General features: G+C 45.7%; 1 protein-coding gene across 9 annotated transcripts in view; it reads right to left on the reverse strand.

The window, feature by feature from the left end:
• The window catches only part of ZC3H7B (zinc finger CCCH-type containing 7B), a 46,289-nt gene extending 40,000 nt beyond the window's left edge, over positions 1–6,289 (reverse strand). For 6 of the 9 annotated variants that reach the window (XM_065836045.2, XM_065836019.2, XM_065836044.2 and 3 more), the window contains exon 1: positions 5,763–6,289. The gene's annotated coding sequence lies outside the window, so the exon portion shown is untranslated. Of the gene's footprint in view, positions 1–5,202; positions 5,231–5,762 lie in introns of those variants that run through there. The other 3 variants (XM_065836037.2, XM_065836012.2, XM_065836003.2) reach the window with 2 other exon arrangements.
• Positions 6,290–9,459: the final 3,170 nt, after the last annotated feature.

A 9,459-nucleotide genomic window follows, 5' to 3' on the forward strand; every position in this document is an offset into this window, starting at 1 on the left:
TTGGAATACTGTTCTTTTTCTTAACTAAAATGGGCTGGAATCATACCACTAGGTACATAAGCATCATCCCCTGCGGTTTGGAAGCAAATCTTGGAATGGCTCCTTCCTGATCTCTCCCCAAGGTGCACAGGTCTGCCATAGAAGAAAAGAATAAAGCAAGGGGGAAGGGATGGTACTTTGTGGCAAAATAGAGTTGCTGGCAACAGAAATTTCCCAGCCTTGCCATCAACTGGTTGTGATCACAGACAATGCTCAGCATTTGAGGAATGCTGAGGGGGACACAGGCAGTAACCTGGGGACACAGGCAGCAAGCACAGAAACACTGAGATCAGCTGGAGCTGAGGATGCTGTGCCTGGGATGGCCTCTGAGGCGATTATGAGAAAAACAGAAGTAATTTATCTAACTCTATACTATGCCAGCTTGGAAAGTATCATCACACAGCTCCCTTTTACCTTCCCCATCATTCTGGGTTCAAACTGGAACACAAGAGGTTCCACTTAAACTTGAGAACAAACTTCTCAGTGAGGGTAACACAGCACTGGAACAGGCTGCCCAGGGGGTTTGTGGAGTCTCCTACTCTGGAGACATTCAAAACCCACCTGGACACATCCCTGTGTAACCTCATCTGGGTGTTCCTGCTCCAGCAGGGGGATTGGACTGGATGATCTTTTGAGGTCCGTTCCAATCCCTAACATTCTGTAATTCTGTGATTCTAAGGTATCTTACAGTGTCTATGGCACATTCAGTCTGGAGCAGGGTGAAGGGACCTTTTAGGTATGTGAAAATCAATCCTGACAATTCAGCAAGCCGTTATTGATTGTGCTCTGCATCATGCAAAATGCAGAAGAATTGATACCTGCCCTTTACAAAGGAGAGCTGGGGGAAGGGGGAAAGGCAGGACCAAGAGAAAGACCAGAAAGAAGCGGTAGCAGAAGGAAGCAAGAGCTTTAAAGTGACACACTGCAGTTTGTAAGTATCATACATTAAATTTCAGAGCAATCTGGTCTGAGCAGCAGGCAGAAGATTTTAAGCAGCTGTATTTGGAACGGGATGGGCAGCACAGCAAGAAAATGAAAGCCAACAGACAAGGTGAGTGATGATCAGCATCCCTATAAAGGCTTTGAACAGAAGTGGTGGTGAAGAGCAGGTAGACTTGAGTACAACACTAACAGAAGGCCTGGAATTATTTATAAATAGCCTGGATAATGAGCAATCAGGAAGAAAGACGGAAATTCAGCAAGGAGACCGTGAGGTTAATATGCTCACTAACGCTATAGGCAGACCAGCTTGAGGGGTAGAAAAAGAGACAGAGGCAATTCATTTGATATTTCTCCTTGAATGAAATTCAACAGAGACAGAAGAAGAGAGAAGAGACAAGGTGAAGAGAAGTGGTAGGAACTGTTTCCACACAGAAAAAGCCACAAAAGAGGATAGAGCAACCCCAGAGGTGCGTAGGGGAGAACTGCAAGGTTCATCAGAGACAAGAGGCGGGAAAGAGCCATCATGAGAAATGACAAGAGATATACTAGTGGGGAGGAGTTAAAAGGTCCAGAGGACCCTCACAAAGGCTGATGGGTGAAGGACAGGGAGGAAGGAGGAATTTCAAACTGTCTGGGCCCTGAGTGCACTAACAGGCTTTAAATGCCCCAAACAGCCTCATCTCAGACCCCCACCCACGTACCCTCTGCCCATGGTCTAGGAGGTCAATTTAAGCTCATGTCCAGGCATATCGCACCACTGAGCTATACTGTAGGTGTACCTGTCCTCAGTCCTATCTCCTGGACAAACCCTGGACCTACACTGCAGGCAGCTTGTCTCCACTCCTGTCTCTGCCACCATCTCCTACTGCTGGACTTGCTGGACCCTGGACTCAATTCACCACCTCATCTTGTCTGTGACTGTTGATGGACCCCTACTATCAGCATCTTGTTCTGTCTGCACTGTTCAGATATAGTGGGACTGTACCCCAGGTAGCAAGGGCACTGCTGGTGGCTGTTATCACCTTCAGCTCCAAGCTTGTCATCCCTGGAGGAGCAGCCCATGACATGAGCCATTCTGGAGAGAACAAAACTCGGGAAAGTGAAGTAGCAGCACACAGATCTGATGAAAGGGGAGATTATTCATAACTGTGGGGAGAGCAGTTGGAACACTGGCTGGTCGTCACAAAGTCAACGGCTGCACTCCAAAAATGCTGTGGTGCCCCTTCACAATTGTGTATATCCACAAAACAGAGCATCACCTTGAAAAGCTTTGGATACACACAGCTTATTTCAACCTCTGCTTCTGAGCTCAGCTTTCAGAACGCTACTGCAAGGAGTGAAGAAGAGATCAGTACCTGCTCTCACGGTTACCCTGACCCCACTGCTGTAACATCCTACACAGCAGGATGTGGCATATGTTACAATGAGAACTGGTTACTGTTGGTTGCCCACAGAGAAGGGCACTCAAACATTACTGACCAAAAGCTGGAGTGGAGCCACAGGACTATGGGGGAAGGCTCCAGAATGTCTCCTTCCTAGAGTTACTCAACCTTTTGCATCCTGGAGCTCCCCTTCTGTTTTTTCCTCTCCTCACCATCCATTGCCACCACATCCAACATATCTCCATCCTTACTTCATGTGGATGGCTGACCAACCAGTGCATCTCTCCAAGTCCCACAATACTGAGCCAGAGTTTTGATCCTTGCTACAAAACCATCACTAAAAAAACCTCGCTGTGCCCTGCACATTATTTATTCTCTGTAGTCCTACCCTCATCTTCCACAGTGAACATTCTCCAACCCAAGACCCTCCATAGCCTTCTTTAGACATAAACTGCAGGCTGATCTCCCCTCCAGACTCTTGCTCCCTGATACTGCCGCACATTCTTCTCTCCTTGCAAGCGGGTGACCAGCTTCCCCTGCTAAAACTCCATCACACCTTCAGGCTTACGTCACAACTTTGCACATGAGACTCATCTCGTCATGGCAATACCCTCAAAACACACACCACATGCTGCTGCCCTACCAACTTCCTTCAGGTTTCTCAGGAATCACTTTTTCCTTTTGATCTGACTCCACACCAGCACCCTCCTCCACGCATGGCAGACCTCTCCCCTGCCTCACCACTGCTGGAGGCCACCACTTGGACTCCTCCATTTCTTTCTCATACCTCCTCCTTCCCTGACACCACCCTGGCAAACTCAGTCACTTCTGTCTCCCCTCACAGTTCCAGCCTCTTCACCACGTCTAATTCGACCCTCAAACCAAGCTGCACACTCATCATGTCGGCAAATCCAACACTCAGTGAGCCACCCATACATGCAACACTTCAGTTCTGCTGCACACCATTCCACGGCTGATGCATTATTAATTTTAAGCACCAAGCCTGTTTATGTTTTGTTTTCTCAGTCTTTTAAATATTTTCAGAAACACAGTGGAAAACATTAATGAAGCAGCGTGCCTAAGTGTCCTTTGTTGTTGTCCCATCCCCCCCAACAAATCTTTCTGTCCAGACTTGTCTACTCAAATCACCAGCGGGATTTGAATCCAGAGTATTTATATCCCCACTACAAATCTTTTATCCTTTCAGTCCAGAGATGTTTATCCTTTCTGGTCCAGCTTCTAAAGAGGACTTTATTCATAGTTTGTCAATGAGTTACTAACTATTTGCCAGACAGAAATAAAATGCTGCAGACAGGCAAGATGGTTTTCTTGCCTTCAGAAGGAAGCACAAGCCAGTAAACAGGGTGAGTCAATCACAAACTGAGTAGATATGTTCTATGAGACACTACAAGATGAATGGGAAAACTTGAATTTACCTTATCAAGAACCTAGGTGTTATTCTCAACCCTGACAGAGCTGCATTTGGGCAAAATTCTTCATACTATATTTCTGGGATGGCAATGAGTTCACACTTGACTGACTTCCAGATTTGACTGTAACATTTCAGCAGAAATAAGTGCACCAAGACACAAGTGGCAAGTTGTAGAGCTGAGACAGGAGCTCAGCCCCAGGCTGTGTGAGCTCTCCTCCAGGCAAAAGGCTCCAGGGTGAGCTTGTCTGCAACATGGAGTATTTCACTGGCTGCAGTTTGGCCACCTCAGTGGTGCAGCAGAACCAGACTCACATCAAGCAGAGAACAGGTCACACAGCCCACTACAAACACAGGCTCCCGCTCGCTCCCGTGGCCACTCTCTGCCATGCCCCTCTCCCTGGGTTTGAACGATTCTCACAGGCACAGGCGATAGCTCGCAGAGTCCTCACCACCATGCTGTGCCCACTGGCTTTGACAACCCTGTCCCTCCATGCACCAGCCACCCCAAGCTATCTCCATGGCCACTCTCCCACACCCCAGCATCCTGCTAGTCTCACTCCTGATCTGTGGCACCATTGCAGCAGCTGCTGTCGGGGTGCCACCAGCTTCACCCAGCGATAACCACAAGCGAATGCATAGCAAAGCGGCAACACCACCCTCAAACCCAGCTGAAAATAAAAGCTGTGACCATGAGTTTCCCTGGGAGGGGGATGGAGGTGGTGGCCAAAGCCTCAAGAGACCACCCCAGCCACCATCACCCCATTTTCCACTCCCTCCAGCCTTGTGCCCCCCACACAACACCCCATGCACTACAGGCCACCCCTCCTCCTACGCCGGCCCCTGCCCAAGGGGCACCGCAGTGCAGCCGAGGAGCAAGGAGGGGGTGGTGGGATGACGCTGCCTATCCATCGGCAACTTGCTCTTGGTTTCATGCCCAGTCAAAAATTAAATCCTGGAGTTAGTTCCCATACAGCTGGAGCAGGAGCCCCTGCTCGCCTCCTTTCCCCAACCCCCATCACTAGGCCGCCGATCCCCGGCCTTGCGTAGCGGCCGCCGCGGACAAAAGCGCCACCTCGGCCGGCCGGGGCGGAGAGGGGCTGGCAGCGCCTCCTGCACAATCCCGGCTCGGCCGGGCGCCGGCACCCCGGCCCTGCTGGGAGGGGTCTCCCGCGGCAGGAGAGATCCAGGTTTCCCCGGGAAAAAAAAGAAAACAAACCAAAACATACTCTTCCTCCTTCCCCCACCCCCAATCCACTTAAATAAAAATCACACATATCCAGGAGGCTGCAGGGCGGCTTTAAGATTTTTTTTAAAATAAAACAAACAAACAAAAAAAGCTAACCTTCCATGTCACCCGGAAACTGTCTAAAGCATATAAAGAATTTGAAAAAAAATAAATCCCACAACCTTCTTATTTGAAAAACTTTACAAGCCCCTACGGAAGGTGCATCTGAAAAGCTGTTCCACAAGGGTTTCTCTGCTGCTTCGCGGGGTTTATACCAAACGAGAGGGGGAAACTGGAACCTAAATACTGACCCGAACACAGCTCTCAGACCTACAAACCACAAACAGGCACAAACCTAATTAATACTAAGTTTTTTCATATAAACCCAGGGGCTTTTCCCCTAGCTATCCACTTTTAGACTACTACCACATTTTTTCCAGGGGGTGGGATTAGGATCTCTGACAATTATTTTTTGCAAACCCCACATTTTTGGCGGAAGAGGGGGTTAGCTTCAAAATCTCACCCATATTATTTTTCACTTTTTTTTTTTTTTTTTAAATTTGCCATTACACAACGTTTCATCCATGCAGTTACTATCTGAAACCTTTACTTTCTAATGAAGCAACATCCAGATTTTCTGGTTTCTCAAGTCCACCCCTTTCTACGTACACAAACACACACACACATACAGAATTGGTTTAAGACAAAAATAATCCCCCCAAAATAATAATAAAAGACTCACCTCTCCTTGGGTTTTCCCCCCCACACTATGTATAACTTTCGTTGATAAATGGTATTGTATTACTAGAGATATTATTAACGTATTATTACTAGAAGTAGTAATAATAATAAGTAAGTGCTATTTAATTACAGAAGGCAGCATTCTGCTTCTGGATCGGCTGCCCCTGCAGCTCCCTCCATGTGCCTCCTGATCTCTTTACTTTCATTTCCAGGTCTCGCTGCTCGCTCCCTCTCAGCTGCACCAGCAAGAGAAAATGCCTCCCTGCATATCCTCTGGGCCCTAGAGGCTACCGCTTTCCATTACAAAAATTCACAGAGCCTTTCCCTTGTGGTTGCTTTTGAGATTCTTTAAGGTGAATTAGGCTTAAAAAAATATATAAAAATAAAATAAATTAAAAAAAAAAAAAACAAAAACGAAAGCAATTAAGCAGTAAAGGGTCCGTTCTGATTTTAATGCAACATTTTTCTTCTTCCTGGCTGCCTTTGCCAATATGTAAAATACACCCCAAAAGAAAGGAGAGCTGCCTCTGCAGAGTGATTGCATGCATGCAAAGTGCAGCAGTGAACCGAATTACGAGACACCCCCCCACCCCCCAGCCCCGCGATGGGATTATCACATATGTTGAAGCAGTGACCCTTTTGCCCACCCATAAATGTTTGCTGGAAGGGCGCCAGAGCCATTGCCTATGGCTGAGCGATTATCTGTTCCAGACAGACCTTACTTATTCCACCCTGCACTGCTGGGGGGGTTCCCTGTAAATAAGACCTTCTGAAAGCATAAATCTTTGGGTGGAAAGGAATACATAGTGTCTGTGTGTTATTGTGGTTGTTGTTGTTGGTTTATATACCATTGGGATATTGAACAATACACATGCATTATATATAATTTATATGCACATACATATATATATATTATATATTAGTTCAGACACTTTTTTGAGCCAGAATTTTTGCCTTGTTTTCATCCCAAATCCCTCAATATTTCCAGAAAGTGGACTGAATCTCCACAGCAACCCATGCAGATGGACCCCTAGGAGCGGAGCTGTGAGTGTGAAGCAGAGGCCCAGTGACACGTTATTCTGTCCTGGGAAATGTTGATGGAGACATAAGAATACAGACAACCTTGGACAGAGGGTTCATCCACTCCTGCTCAGCTGCAGTACAATTAATTTCAAATAACCCTCTGAAATTAATTTTATGCTCAGCTCCCCATCCAGCATCCCTGGTAGGACAGGTTTTCCTCTCCCTAAGGGATTCTGTCTACCATCAGATCATAATTTCCAGACTGACACTGGTTTAAATTATGATCTCTTTTCCAATGTGATCAGTGACATATTTGCTCCTCGGTGTCTCATTTCTCTATTTACAGTGACCCAAAACAGTGTCACTTAGTGCTTTGCAGCCAAGGAACTCTGACAAGATTCAGGGGTAGGTAGATGGTATCACCTGAAGTGTCCTAAACTTGTCTAATATTTAAAACACATTGAGCAGAAAGGGAAAGACTTTACTGTCTTGAGTAAGATTGGCTTCTGGCAGCTCTGTCAACACAATAAACTGATAATTTATGAAATATAGGCTGTGAATTATATAATGTACCATATGACACTGGAGAGCAGTGTTTTACACACTTCACAATATTTAATCACAATGTACTTTTTAAAAATGTAGGTAGTTAGGGTCTTGCGTTCGGAAGATCTCGAGCTGTACGGGAAGATAGTGGCCCCTCCCCTGATAGGTGTAGTGTTTCGTATGTTACCTAAGCAGGCGGATGTGACGTTGTAAAACTCAAGGTATATATTGCTTTATTACCTACCAATAAACGCCATTTGCCGTCCACCACATTGGTGTCTGCGAGCTGATGGACCGAGCAACCCGAGCGTGGTTGCAGTGCCGTTCCTGAACCAGGATGCCATTGTTACGGGGTGAACCGTAACAAAAAAGATATTTGTTATCATCCAAAGATTGTTGTTATTCATGGATAGGACAATGTTTATTTTTATTATCTCTTCAGCAGATTTGTTACCTCTTATTTTTAGGCAACGCCACCATGACAATGAGTAGAGTCTTACCAAGCTGGGCCTCTGCTGTGGAAGTTGCTGTGTCAAATGTGCATTAAATAACGAGCCCTGTCAAGGGGTGGCTTTGGGCAGAAAAAAGGCCTGGTGTGGAAAAGTAAACACGGGGCCACCTGACATGCCGGAGCACATTGGGAGGGCAGCATCATGGAGCTATTAGGCATCAAATGAGTCACAGAGCCCAAGACGAGAGGAAATGGCCTCAAGTTGCACCAGGGAAGGTTCAGAGTTGATATTAGGAAACATTTTGTCACGGAAAGGGTTGTGAAGCACTGGAACAGGCTGCCCAGGGAAGTAGGGGAGTCACCATCCCTGGAGGTGTTTAAAAGGCTCTTGGGGGTATGGTTTAGTGCCACAGTTAGGTTGTGGTTGGACTTGATGATCTGGAGGGTCTCTTCCAACCAGAATGATTCTATGATTCTATGACACCTCCAACCCTGCTGTGCTTCTGAAAAGCATGACATCACATCTGGACAAGAAGAAGAAGAGGACTTAGGAGGAGATCAAGAGAAAGAGGAACAAACCCAAAATCTACACACAATCAAGAATCATACTGGAATAAGCACTATGTTTTCATTCAATAACATTTTTTTTCAAGACTGAATTTCCCCACTGAACATCACATTATACTTCCCTCGAGACAACCTCCTTTGCCTGAAGACCAGGAGGCGTTGGGCAAGGTCATGATCGAGCAGGTATCACTCCTCTCATGAAACAATGTTTTTCCTTAGTGCTTAACATGACGTTTTCCTAGCTCGCAAGCATGGTTGCCTAGGTCTTGTGTGCAGTTAGTCAGCAGAGTCAAAATGCTGCCAATCCCTGCTACAAACTAGTTACAGTGTTGTAAAAATTACTTTGATTTGTAAAGCTATTATTTTAGGGAGAACCAATCTATGGATCTATGCTACAACAGTGCAGTGTACTTTCATTCCCCTATAGCTACATCCAGAATTGAAGACTATTCTCACCCCTGTGGCCCAGGTAATTAGCCAATGTTTGGGAGAAAAACAGAGAAGGTAATCAGATGTATTTTATATGATCCTGTTTATTGCTAAAGATTGTGAGGAACTAATAGCAAGTGTTGAATTTCTTCCTTATATTTTCCAAGTTCAAGCTCCTCGAGATCACACTGATTTATTTCCTCATCTGCTCTACGTTTTCTGGCAGCTTTATGCTTCTCACATACAACTGTTGTCTAGGCAGTGCCTCAGCTTCGTAATTTTCTTCAGTTGCAAGAGAAACTCCTCTTATTATTTATGATAGTTAAATTTAGCTCAATTTTTCTATCTGGTTGCTGTACCAGTTATGCTTTTTTTTTCTTTCAGCAGTCATGCTCCATAAAGAAACGTAATTGCTTTTTGCATTCCCCCAGAAGGAAGAAGGCCTACCATGCCCTTCAACCTCCATGCAGTCTCCCAGGTCACTCAGCATTGCCAATTATTGACATTATTTTCTTGGGTCCACATAGGCATTTCATACTGTTACTTGTAACAACACTTGGAGAATTGTGAGAGAATGAAAAACACCTCTTATAATGTTTTGGGATCAAATAGCAGACTAAATCCAGCCATTACCCACTTCAATACTAATCTCACCAGGTATCTGTGGCTGCCAGGTGAAATG

Source organism: Patagioenas fasciata, chromosome 1 (assembly GCF_037038585.1).
Source record: "Patagioenas fasciata isolate bPatFas1 chromosome 1, bPatFas1.hap1, whole genome shotgun sequence".
Classification (NCBI taxonomy): domain Eukaryota; kingdom Metazoa; phylum Chordata; class Aves; order Columbiformes; family Columbidae; genus Patagioenas; species Patagioenas fasciata.